At 34.7% G+C, this 13,447-nt stretch overlaps 3 long non-coding RNA genes across 5 annotated transcripts; all 3 read left to right on the top strand.

The window, feature by feature from the left end:
- Nucleotides 1–299: 299 nt before the first annotated feature.
- Nucleotides 300–2,505, top strand: LOC130570496 (uncharacterized). Its single transcript, XR_008964969.1, has 3 exons — nucleotides 300–564; nucleotides 710–961; nucleotides 1,235–2,505. It is a non-coding gene; the product is annotated as an uncharacterized LOC130570496 (long non-coding RNA).
- A 1,043-nt stretch (nucleotides 2,506–3,548) lies between these two features.
- Nucleotides 3,549–6,876, top strand: LOC130570269 (uncharacterized). Of its 3 annotated transcripts, none has more exons than XR_008964944.1 (4): nucleotides 3,549–3,665; nucleotides 3,833–4,030; nucleotides 4,142–4,206; nucleotides 4,300–6,873. It is a non-coding gene; the product is annotated as an uncharacterized LOC130570269 (long non-coding RNA). The 3 variants fall into 3 exon arrangements; XR_008964943.1 differs by having other exon boundaries at nucleotides 3,561–3,665; nucleotides 3,815–4,030; XR_008964942.1 differs by having other exon boundaries at nucleotides 3,607–4,030; nucleotides 4,300–6,876.
- Nucleotides 6,877–9,537: 2,661 nt separating this feature from the next.
- Nucleotides 9,538–12,374, top strand: LOC130570238 (uncharacterized). The gene is made up of 3 exons (XR_008964937.1): nucleotides 9,538–9,659; nucleotides 10,839–11,015; nucleotides 11,095–12,374. It is a non-coding gene; the product is annotated as an uncharacterized LOC130570238 (long non-coding RNA).
- Nucleotides 12,375–13,447: the final 1,073 nt, after the last annotated feature.

Here is a 13,447-nt window from a genome sequence, read left to right as displayed (position 1 = left end):
TCTTCTATATTTATGTAAATGCACACTATTGTAGAATTAATAATAAGCTTTTCATATTGATTTCACCCAGGCTGTTTAATTGATTTTGGTTCCGTGGTTTGTCAAAGATCAATCTAGATTCCAGCTTTTGAGAAGACCTGATCCTAAATCAATGTAAATGAAAACTCTTGGATTTTAACTGGCCGCTGGGGTGGTCCTTGTGTTAGATATGGATTAATCAGTAAATGAAAGCTTCATACTTAGAGGGTGATGTCATATGGTGGTATAAAAACATGTGTGCAGTGTGTCCAAAGAGGAAATGTGTGTGAACTGCTATAAAAAGCAAGGTCACATCACAGGAAAGAAGTAAAACCAGTCAAATCACTTTCTCCAGTTACCGAATGCGACATAGACGTTTTTTCTCCATTTTCTTTCCCTGGCTGATGCAGGCAATCGTTGCTGCGATTACTGGGAATCAGATTTGAGATTTCAGTAGCTGTTTTCTGCATTCATTTTAATGCAAAAATCTGAAGTAGTTTTAGAACCAGGAGCAAACAGATCTCCCTCAACTCACGTCTGTTTTAGGTGAGTTCTTGAGTTCTAAAACTAATGCATAAATGTAAAAATAGTCTGAGACTTGGAGACAATGTTGATGATATAACTGAAAGCTTTTCAGTGGGTTTATTCAGATTTCAAAAGTGATGCTTTTGTTAATTCATGTGTTCTGCAGTTGTGGTGTAATTCTGTTGAATTCTTCTAAAAGAAGTTCAGACATTAAGGATGACAAGAGATATGAACAAGACGACAGTGAAAGAACCAAATGTAATGAAAGGAAAGCAGAGAAAGAAAGCATTGGGAGATAAGGCCAAACTCACAGAAAAACAAGGAGCGGTGGAGGACAGAGCAGAATTTACCCGTGTCATCAGAGAACATTTGAAAGTGGAGCAAAAGAACAGCATTGATCTATTTTTTCGACCAAATTGTAAGTCATTTGTGCAAATGTCATTTTAGAGTTAAACGCACATAACTTATCCATGACCTTTATATATATTGCTTGTGTTTTTATAAACTGTAAGTTGTGAAAGTAAGAAATGTAAACATAAGTTAATCGGCACTGCAGAATCTAAAAAGTGATGCATAGCACATCATGTTGATGTCTAAAACGAAAGAGGAAAGAACATTGGACAGGATAGAGTTTTGGTTTTAATGTCATGAAGATGATCACATGTTTGTTTGTTTGTTTGTCTTAATGCAGACTGATCTGTGACTCGTTCTGATGTCTGAGACAGAAGATGAGCTTCATCTCATTCTTCAGTCCCACACAGATGTTCATATAAAGCACCAATATTTTCCTCCGGAAATGCTCAGATTCAGTACTAGTATTGTATCTGTACCGTGTACATATAGGTTAAAAATACTGTACTATTTTTTTTAGATTTGACTACACATCACACTTAAAACAAAGCATTAAATTACATGAGACATTGTGTTTGTGTGGCGGAGAAGAAGAGAGATCCCTGAATCTATGAACAAATCTTGACCTTCCGTTCTCTGAATTCTAAATTCTAGATTTACATGTGATTTAAAAAAAAGATTTTCAAACATATTTATGCTTTGCAAAGTATTCGTGTTCAAGTGCACGGTGATGAAATCATTTGTATGTCACACATTTTAAACGTCTATTATTCCATCCAGAAAAGAAAGTGATGACTTTGTGTAAGGTGATGAAAGTCTGTTTATGCTTCATATGTGGAGTAATGTTCCATTACACTGTATTCTGTTAAAGCTGAACCTGTAAACACATGATGTACAGTATGTGTCTTAACCTGTGCAGTTTTTTGCACTTAAAATAAGACGTTAAACTAAAAAAATTTGCAAAATGTAAAAATTCTGAAGATGATCATTATGTAACAAACAGTAAATAAATTAAGAGTTTGCAGTTTGATTGATATTAATTGGTATGCACAATAAAAAAACATGATTTTTATGCTTTTTAAAAACGTAGTCATCTCATTTTGGAAATAAACTCTTCAAATGTTGATTGATATTAAATGCCAACAAAGGGTTAGGGTTAACAGGAAATGATGTCATCACTAGACAGGAGCAGACGTCTGATTTCATCATGCCCTTCGTGTAAAACGTTCAGATTTATATACAGATCTAAATTTATGCATTGTTAAAACTTCCTTATGCTGACAAAAGTTTATGTCACAGATTTATATCTTAAACTCACAGCCGTTTACTTGTTTACAAACACAGTCATTCTGTGTCATTCTGGTTTAACGGCATTTCTACAGTTTTCTATAGGGAAAATCCCCTGTCGTCGATCTGCCTTCAACATTCAATCCTTCATCAATCTGATCAGGTTCTTGGTGTATTTTCTTGACCAGACTTTACTAATGGTGCTGTGAGAACAGAACTGCATGTACAATACTCAAATAAAGTCTGATTAGAATCATGTAATACAATCATCTCTCAGGACTTCTGTAATGGCAGAGAGCTTAAGAAGTTTGTTGGAGTTGTGAGAATTAGGGCAGTGTTGTGAGACGTGACATGACGTCAAAGGTTTTGTTTGAATGACAATATAATAAAAATAACTCTCTAGTTCCTTGTGTTGGTTTCCAACCCCAGTGGAGTTGTCTGAATGTTTTTAACACAATGCACTGTTAATATGATAGGCCTTATATGGGTTTAAAGAGAGGGAAGCCATTGCCCTAAAAAAACACATCAAACTGCATTTTTGCATTGTTATTTTTATGTTGAGATAAACAGAATGTATTGAACAGGGCCCATGTTTACTATAAAGCAAACACTGATCACCTGATTGGTGACTTTACAACATCTAAACAAAAAATAATGAACAAATATTATAAAGCATTTAAATGTTCCATATCATTTGTTAGTTTATAATAATTAACACATACACAGACTAAGCACAAAGGCTTATGGATAGTCATCACAGAATTTCAAGTCCCTTCCATTGAATTTTGTTCATCTTGCAGTAACATAAATCACAAATACTGAACCTTTCTGGAGACATTTTTATGTGATTAAAGGTTGAAGTTGATGACAAGCAGATGATGTAACATCAGCACTGATGCATATTTGAAATTTGCACTTGCCAGACACTTAAGGCCGGTTTCACAGACAAGGCTTAGCTTAAACCAGGACTAGACCTTAGTTATATATAAGGCACTTTTATAAAAATGCTGCAGAAAAAAACATTACTGGTTTGCATCTTGAGACAAAACAATGTCACTGACATATTTTCAGGTATGTCAGGGCAGTTTTTTCAGTTTAGACAGGTCAAACATTCATTTTAGTCTGGGACTAGTCTTAAGCCTGTGAAACCGGGCATTAATGTTTGTGCAGAACTGTGATCTGTAAATGATTTTGGTTTTAAAAAAATCAATATTTTGTTTCCTTATAAATAACTTTTACATTTGAGTTTACAGTAGGTTAAATACAACCAGTGTGTAAACCAAGATAAGCCACCTTTCACTGTTGGATGTTTGTTCAAAACATACTTATCATTCTATCATGATGAACACACACACACACCGTTTATTCCTCTGACGTCAATGGGCGGAGTCTCAATTTCTCTAGAAACATTTGTGTACTCACTAAAATCACATGATTCTCAACGCACAAAACCTCGTTGATTCTCATTTCACAGCGATCAGAAGGTAATCCAACACTTTCTCACAATAATACTATAAACAACTATATTGCTATATGTTATACTGTATCTGATCAGATGGTGCTATCTTAATCACACAACAGTCATTTTAATTTAACATTGAATATGTATCCCTTTACCACAAACACAACAAAGAAGCATCATTTGTCCTAGTTTTTAAGAACGAGCGCGAGGGTTTATGGAAAACCTGGATGAGCGATAATGCGTGACGTATCTGAAGCGTCAGACATCGCAGATCAGACATCGTCAGACAAAACAAACAGATGGACGAGCAGGAGGAAGACTCAAAACTTTATCAATTCTGGATTAACAATCAAGTACGGAGAGAAAGCATGGTACATAAACCAGACCGTGAGTACTTTAGCACCATAAAGTCTCAGCAAATCTTTACAGCAATATTTATTTATTTTTATTTTCTTCTTTGCAAATTCTTGATTCTGACATTTTTCTTTTTAACCCTAGTTTCACTAGATGCAGACATATGTTTTGAGCTTCATCGTGATGAATGTGAGGGAGTCAAAGATGAGGTGAGAAACTAAAGAGCAAAAATGTAGGAACAGAACTTAATAAAGTTATTATAATGAATGTAGTTTTGAATTGAATTGAGTTTTTCTCTTTAGATGTTTGTACATCAGTCGTCTGTTGCTCTCCTCGTTCATCAGTCAGTATGTTATGAACTCGTCTGCTGGGACAGAAAGTGAAACATGTATTAAAACCGACTTAAGGAAGTCTCTCTCTCTCTCTCTCTCTCCTTGAATGAAAGGCTCTTCAAAATGAGACTTGAGAGGACTTATTTACACACATCCTTTAAAACGTCAACATTTTTGATCACAATCTGATCATTCAGCATGTGTGTCAATCGTTGATGCTTAATAATGAAACAAGCGTTTACATTATACAGACAATATAGACACAAGTGGAACGAGGATGTGAAGAATTTAACATAACAGAGCTTAGCAATACAAGCTGTGAAGTTATGGATAAAAATATTGAATTGATGTTTAAACATGTATATATCTGTATAGGCCTATTCATGATAAAAATCACAATTATTATTTATGTTGAAAAACAGAAACAGTTTTATTGAAGCACTGTGGAACACATGATATGTGTTGAGTGCTTCTGTTGGTATTTAAGTGTAAAAACAAATCCTTTTATTTATGTTTACTGTGTTGAACTCAAACATTTAAACACAACGGAGCCAAACAATATAAGCAGTGAAGTTATGTTTAAAATTTTTAATTTGTGTGCACTTTGTTTTTGTAATTGTATACTTTTTTTATAACTTTTTTAATTTTAAAAGAAATAAAATTTTGTGAGGTTAATGCTTCTCGTTTCTTTATCAAATGCAAATAAATGGCGCCACCTAGAGCAAAATCTGTGATACTGCCACACCCATGAGAAAATAATCAAACTCTTCGTTCAAGTCCTGTAAAACTCAGAGTCATCCATAATATTAATATTAGGAGCCGAATATGGTTACAACGAACATGCACAATCATTTCTAGATTTATTTTCATAAAAATATACATGTAATATCTTACGTTTTTAAGCAAACTTTACCTTGATGTGTGTGTGATGACGAGTCATTGACGTTCCAATGTAACATCTGGATCCTGAAAAGCCAGTTGAGATCCAGTGCTGCGGCACACTGCTGTCAATGCAACTAGTCATATACGAGTTAAATATTAAAAGACTAAGATTGTCATTTCGTTGTCGAGTCTAAAGGTGAGAAATACGGTGAGTCTTGTGCTCAATTGTGCTGATATCACACACACACACACAGAGATCACAGACAGCTAATGTGGATATATCTGAACCTCATCCATTCTCTTTCACCGTGTTCACCAGGTAATAAAACACTTTCATCTTCAAATATTATATAAAGTCTGGTTAAATGGATGTGCGATGTTTATTAAATGTGGTCTTTATAAAACACTACTATGAAAGTGGAATGTAGGACTTTCTCACATGACGATTCAGAGACGTGTGGAGGGGTTACAGTGCCAGAATCACTGTAATATAGAGAGAAAATATACTTTTCTGTATGTTAAGTGTTTGTGTTGATTAGTATTAGTATGGTACAGTTATTAGTATACTAAACTATAGGTTTACTATACTTAACTAGTAAATTGATAACCTGAAATACTGTACTGTAGTTTATTATAGTAAAATACTAAAGTATACTTTACTGACTCAAGAGTTTAACTGAAAACAGATGCGTAACGCTGTTGAGCATTCATTCATCTGTCATTCATTCATCTTCACAACAAAACAACACTTCACATACAATAAAAGTGACTTCACATGACCCATACTACAGTGAATAACTAGAGACACCTGGAACTCACGCCTACACTATAAGACAAAAGATCAATTTTGGGAGGTGAATGGAGGTGAAAACATGCCTGACTTTCTGCAGCTGAAGCATCAAACCTCACAGAACATCAAACTTCAAAACACAGACCCACAACAAGCCAAGAAAACACCAGAGAAAAGATGTTCGAAGCTTGTTCACAGGGAAAGCATGGAGCACACGCCAAACAGTGAGTATTTGATCATCAGCATCTTCATTTATCTGGACATTTATGATTGGTGGATATTTCTTTTTTATTTCCAGTTTCTCTTGATGCAAAAGGAACAGAAGAGAGTCGCAGATCAGAAGAGACATTCGCACAATCACATAATAAGACTGATGAAGAAAACAAACCAACGCTGGAATAAAACGGAATGAAAGCAATAACCTCAATGACACTGGAAACAGCAGAATGATGAATGACATTAAATGAATGAATGAATATATGATGACAGGATTGAAATGTTTGGATGAACGGTTCCTGAGAGGTGGAAAATACCAACAGATGAAAGGAACCTTGATAACATGAAACAAAATGTTGAGATATAGACGAATGCTGAAAAATGTTTGAATTTAAATGCTGAGTTTCATATTCACGCACTTCGACCGCTGTATTTTAATGAGTTAAGCTGAAAAGCCACAAACCGTTTACATTTTCAGTTTTTAATTGAAATAATTTCTGGAGCACATGTGGGTTTAAATAAATGTAAGTGATCCATTTCTCACTTTGACAAAAGTTACTGGATTAGTCAGTTCTTTCAAACAGAAAATGTTTAGATGAGACATTGATCTATGACTTATACACACTTAAATATTCATAAATATGGATGGACTTGTCAGGTCTATAAGGTTCTCTCCTGTTTTTTGTTTCAGTCAGGTCTGAATAAAAAGTTTTTTTGTTCATCTTTGGTGATGTTTGAGGGTTTCAGTCAGTAAGGTGCATTTGTTCTGTTTCCATTAAATACATCATTCAGAACATGATTTTGTTCAATTTTATTTCTCATAATTTCAGAATGCACAAAAGCAAAGAGTAAACTAAGCTGATGTCATCTCAGCAGATCAGGTAAGAAGAAAGTCCTGGAAATGATCAAATACGTATTAGATATACTATAGTTCAAATATAGGCTACGGTTTAAACGAAAAATGTATCATAGATTAGGGTTTACAGACAATAACCTTTATCCTAAAACACAACACAATGCAGTACAAATATACAAAAAGTACAGGAGGAACAAATGTCAAATATCAATAATCGCCAGAAGTAAAAAGTTAACACCAAGCCTCTGACAACGCTTCAACTCTTAGATGCCATTAACATTTGAACCGCTAGATGGCGGCAGTGGACAGAAGCTTCAGAGCGCGCACATTCACAAAAGGGTCAAATTGCAAAATATTTTACAACTCTGTTGGAACCTACATCAAGACTGATAGTCTGTATAGTGCTCTGATAATTTAGTAGAGAACTGTGTCAATATCACGGTAACATAGCCTACTATACCGGTCAAAAGAGGTTAGTGGTGATGATGTTGAACGACTGTGGTATCAGGTATAGCCATGTTCATTTAATTTCTGGTGATTATATTTAGGATTCAAAGTTCATTAAAGTTTGGTTTATATTCGTGAAGATTATATCGATGGATCAATTGTGTATGATAGCTGAGCTCTTGATCACAGAACTTATGGGATAGCCAATGGCAAGATCCATTGGGCTTTTTGTTGTGATGCCAATGTCCGGGTTGGCCTACAAAAATACACCATCACTGCCGCACCCTGAAAAGGGTAACAGACAATAATCAACACCACAGAACATCAAACTTCAGAAAATAGACCCACAACAACCCCCATAAAATACAGGCATAGAGCAAACACCAAAGAGATTTGATCATTAAGCACTGAGGTTTATCGTTGATCATTTCCTTTGGATTTTCAGTTCTCTTGATGCAGAAGGACCAGAAGAGCAGAAGATCACTCTGATCAAAATCAGAACAATTCGGGAATAAATCAAAATGAAGAGCACATGCTCAAATGACACTGGCAACAGCAATATGAAGAAATACACATTTTATTACATTTATGCATTTGACAGATGCTTTTATTCTGGTATGTGTCAGCATGTGTGTTGGGACGTTTCATAGCATAATGCTCTATACCAACTGAGCAACAGGAACCATTTAGATTCATTTAGCAGACGCTTTTTTCTGTTAAATTTCTGTTAAAGGGACAGTTCACTAAAAATGAAAATTCTGTCATCAGTTGTTTCAAACCTTAATGGTGAAATAACCATTTCTTTGTTCCGTTAAACACAAAGAAAGATATTTGTAAGAATGTTAGTCATTTTCAGTTCTGTGACATCATCCACTACCATAGTAGGAAAAAACATTGTATCTTTTTTTGTTCCATTGAACACAAAGGCCCGGTTTCACAGACAAGGATTAAGGCTAGTCCCAGACTAAAATGAATGTGTGTCCTGTCTTAACTGAATAGAACTTGCCCAGAAATATCTTAAAATATATCAGTGCCATTATTTTGTCTCAAGATGCACACCAGTAATGTATTCTTCTAAGGCATTTTTATAAAAGTGACATAAATATCTTAATTCAACTAAGGCTTAGTCCTGGATTAAGATAAACCGTGTGTGTGTGAAACTGGGCCATTGTGAGATATTTTGAAGAATTTAGGAACACAAAAAGTTCTGGGGCTCATTTGACTATATCATTTAGTTTGTCCTACTATGGCAGTCAATGATGTCACAGAATTGAAAATTGCTAACATTCTTCCAAATATCTTTCTCTGTTTTTATCAGAACAAAGTAATTTACACAGGTATGAAATGACATGAGGGTGAGCAAATGAGGGGTGAACTATCGCTTTAATGTCTCACCTGTCAATGTCCGTCAAGAGTAGTTGAACCTGTTTATGTCTCTGGTTGTGTGTTTGACGTCATTAGAGCCGGTGAACCAGTGTCTTTATCTCCCTGCGTCACGTGACACATCATTGCTCTGGTTTACTGACATGTGTTTAACTCACGGCTTCTTTCTAAAGGCTCAATGATAAGCATTTGCTGTACTGTGCCCTGGCAAAAACGTCACTGGCACTGCATATCATAAAGTTGTAAAGTCATAAACTGCTAGAACCAAATGTATGTTGGCAGGTGTGTAACCTTCACCTTTATTCACAGGGCAGGCTGACGCTCTGGTGGTGTACTGTAGGCAAGATTTGAGAGGAAAAAAACCTTGTGGGGTAAAAACCTGTCATTTTCAGCCCAGGCATCTGCCTATTTTGTTTATTTATTTTCATTAAATCTGCAGAAAGGAGCCCTGAGAAATGTGGAAAACCATGAATGATGAAACCCGAGCAATGACGTACTCCAGTTTAAATCTATGACGTCCAACACACACATGAGGAAAACAAGCATGAGGCTGTAACACTGGTTCAACCGCTGTTATCAACCAGCTTGCTTTCTGATTGGTTGCTTGGTGGTTATTACGCAGTTTCATGGACACTACTTGCGTATCCATTCGGAGTGGTTATTACGTTCAGTTCTGCACATGTACTTCACATTGTGTTTTTACAGGATTCTGCATCAGACACAGACAGCTGTTGTGGATATATCTGCATTTATATCGTAAGTCACTTTAAAAGTTGTGAATGTTTTCCAGATCTTAGTAAACAAAAGTCATTTCTGACTGTTCTTGATCGGTTTAGTGATTTAATCTGGCTGTCAACATGTGTTTATTTATTTTATCACAGAGTCGGCTGGTTGTTACAATCCTTATGATTGTTTCAAACACATCTAACATGTGCTTTGTGTGCTAGCATCTAAATGAACTGCTTTTAAACAATCATTAAAAGATTATTTTCATTAGTAGAACGATATCACTATGACTGAATAAACCACACTACATACATTTACACTAGCAGAAGTTAGATTATGTAAAAAAAACACATCCTTAAAGTTAACACTGCATTTTAAACACTCTTTACAGTTCAAAACTCAGATTTTTGTAATCTTCCATAATTAAACTTCAATATCATATATCTGTCTTTACTGCAGCTGTTCTGTAAACAATAAAACAAAACTGCTATAGAGTCACAGAGAAGTGTATAATGAAAGTAGATTCTAACTATAAGGTTCAACGGAGTTATCTGTGAGCTTTTACAGTATTTTACCGTTTATTCATTTTGATTTTTCTGGACAATTAATGGTTTAAACAAATAAACTTTTGGTTTTGGTGTTTGATCAATTGTTTTGTTTTATTAAGTAAATGAGCTTTTTCTTACTTAATTTAGTGTCTCATATTTCAGACAGAGGTATTCTTCTAAAAAAAGTAATAGAATAATAGAATAAAACAGAACTTTACAACAAACATACATACATCAAAACACATATAACAGATGTAGATAGTTGACTATATCAACATATGATATCTATATGATAAAGATTAAGCAGGTTTCCTTTTTCACAGCTTACCCCATATAGTGACAACACACCCTGACAATGTGTTTAGTGAATTTATGTTAATATAGCTCATTTGTGTAAGGTTCCTGTCTATACATACACTGAATAATAATCAAGATCTGAGAAATATTTACTGGGGTTTAACGTGTGACAACAAGCCCTGAACTCCAGTGTGACTTCCAATCTGTTAAAATGTCTATAAAACATCTTCTTACATATCATATCATGCTTGACATCAGAGACACACCACAAAAAGGTTATTTAAGTGGTTTCTCATTATAAAACTATGGCCTTTATCTGCTATTGCATAACTTTGATTTGTTTGATATTGCTGTAAATAAACAGTGTGATATTTAGGAGATACTACAGCAGATTCTGGAGAGATCATGAGGTGTGACAGTTCATATCTGGATCATCAGAAACCACAGAAGAACAAGAATCACTCATCATTCACTGAATCAAAGAAGATAAGATCACCCAAACCTGTGCGTCATGACAGCATGAAGGACATTAAACCCACCTGTGAGTATTTCAATGTTTCGCTCGTAAGGACACAGATACATTCTGCTTTCATCTGATATTTTCATTCTTTCATCTGCAGTGTGTCACCGTGATACAGACAGATGTGTAAAGTGTCATTTCATAAATATGATGGACATCGACAGATGAGACATGAACAGAAATGAATCCATCAGAAGAACTGAACCGCTGAAAGACTGGAGGAATTCTCTGCTTCTTTACTTTTCATGTTGAAACAACGAAGGAGTCAAAATACAAAGTCTATCTGCAATGATTCATTGACATTCTCTCATTTGTTAGTGGCTTTAGATAGAAGCGTCTGCTAAATGAATCTAAATGGTTCCTGTTGCTCAAGTCTCAGCCTCAGACGTCGAGCCCACGGACCGGGTGAAGGTCAGGATGAAGTCTGAAGGTCGGGCTACGCGAGACTACTCAGTTGGTAGAGCACTGTGCTGTGAAACACGGAACACACATCCCGACATATACTGTACAGACTAAATGCACTGTAAGTTGCTTTGGATAAAAGCATCTGCCAATACTGTACACATGTATACTATTAGAACTGCTAGAATTATTGAGACAATCACTTTTTTTACCGATTTATATAGCATGTATCTATCTATCTTAACAAAACCAAGAACTGTGTCATTTAAATACAAATGTGTCATGTAAACAAATCTATCTAGAGTAAAAACCATCTTAACATACGGTTTCAGTCGTGAGTTTTACTGTCAAACTGGAGGAAATAAAGTGTACTGCTTATGTGTTTACCAGTGTTCAAAATCTCCTAAATAAAGAGAAAAAAATAATGTAACACATTAAACTCGGACAGAGGCTCTGTGCATAACTGGATTGGTGTTATTACGCCACCTTCTGTAAAATAAAGGTGCTACACAATGCCAAAAGAAGTAAAGTCATTCATGTTTTCAATGGACATTAGTGAATAGACAAATTAATAAAATGTATTATATTTATTAAATATTTTTATTTATTTATTTTTGACACTGTTTTTCTTTCGTTCGACGCCAGGGGGTGCTGCCTAACAGGCTTGAAAACGTGTCCTTATGGGAAAAAACTTTAATTTTCATTTCTGTTCGAATTAAAATGACTTGAGATTTTAACTTGCCTTGCATCATTAGTATAATACAATTCTAAAGTTGACCAACCTTTCAAACTTTAATGTATATGAAAAACAAGCTCACGCCTTCACTAGCAAAGCCATAATAAAAATTAAAACATGTTAAAATTAAGTAAGGAACTGCAGATGATTATAAAGAAAATACAAGCCAGTTCTAGGCTACTCAGCTGTCATTGCAACTTGTAGTCTAATCAGTGTACACTGACTTTCTTTACTGAAATGTTTGTATGATCTCGATCCATTCTTAGAATCTTCACGTTTCATTCTGCAGTGTTTTAAATCACTCTTGTTCATCACATCTGTTTTCTAGAGATCGTGAGGAAAGACGTCCAGAATTAATGCTGTGTTCAACACACCTCGGATTTAGGATATTTCCAACAACGAAGTGACAGAAACCCGTTTAAAAGGAAGACAAAAATACATACATCCTCATGTTACCATAAAAAAACATAATTTTTACAGTATGTGTTAAGTTTTTTGCCTACTTTTCATACATTACGTTTTATTTGAATCCTACATGTGTATTTATTTCTGTACTACTTTGTTTATTTCTAAATATTTTAGTGTAGTTTTTTATTTAGTTAGTTAGTTTTTACATTTATTTATACATCTATTTATTCATTCATACATTCTTCTTTGTATTGTCTGTTTTTGCAGTTATGTTATGCTTGATTTCCGTCCTCTCTAATAATGTGCCATCAGATGGTAAACAAGGACTTACATAAAGGACATTTCCTTCTTTTATTAATTTCTCATTTCTCTTATCTTGTCTGCAGCAGCGTCGCTGGTAACAATGGAGACTGTCTCAGTCCACAGAAATATTCATGAAGAATAAAGAATATTAATGCTAAATGTATATTATAAATAATAGTAATTAATATATCCAACAACAACAGAGACCACCTATGCACGATTTATAATAAGTTTTATAATGTGGCTTCAAAGTTATTTAATCAGGGTTGGCTTTTAGTGACGAAGATGCCCCTTTACACCGATAGATGGCAGCAGCGGTTAAATCATCCGTCTAGAGCAGTGCTTCTTAATCTTTTTCGTTGTAAGGCCGCCTTTGTGTTGCTTCTCCTAATAAAGACATATAATCTTAAAACATTAATAAAACAAAAACATTTTACATTTATACATTTATAAAAAACATTTAACAGTTATACAATGCTGGAACATCAATTCTTTTGGCTGATGGTCTTATTTTTCTGATGTTTGATTGCACAAATGTATGATATTTATAAATTTCAATATTTCATAAAATACCACGACATCTGTCTTTGTTTGAGAACCACTG

Source organism: Triplophysa rosa, linkage group LG19 (genome assembly GCF_024868665.1).
Source record: "Triplophysa rosa linkage group LG19, Trosa_1v2, whole genome shotgun sequence".
NCBI classification, from domain to species: Eukaryota; Metazoa; Chordata; class Actinopteri; order Cypriniformes; family Nemacheilidae; genus Triplophysa; species Triplophysa rosa.
This window is presented reverse-complemented; position numbering and strand designations above follow the sequence as displayed.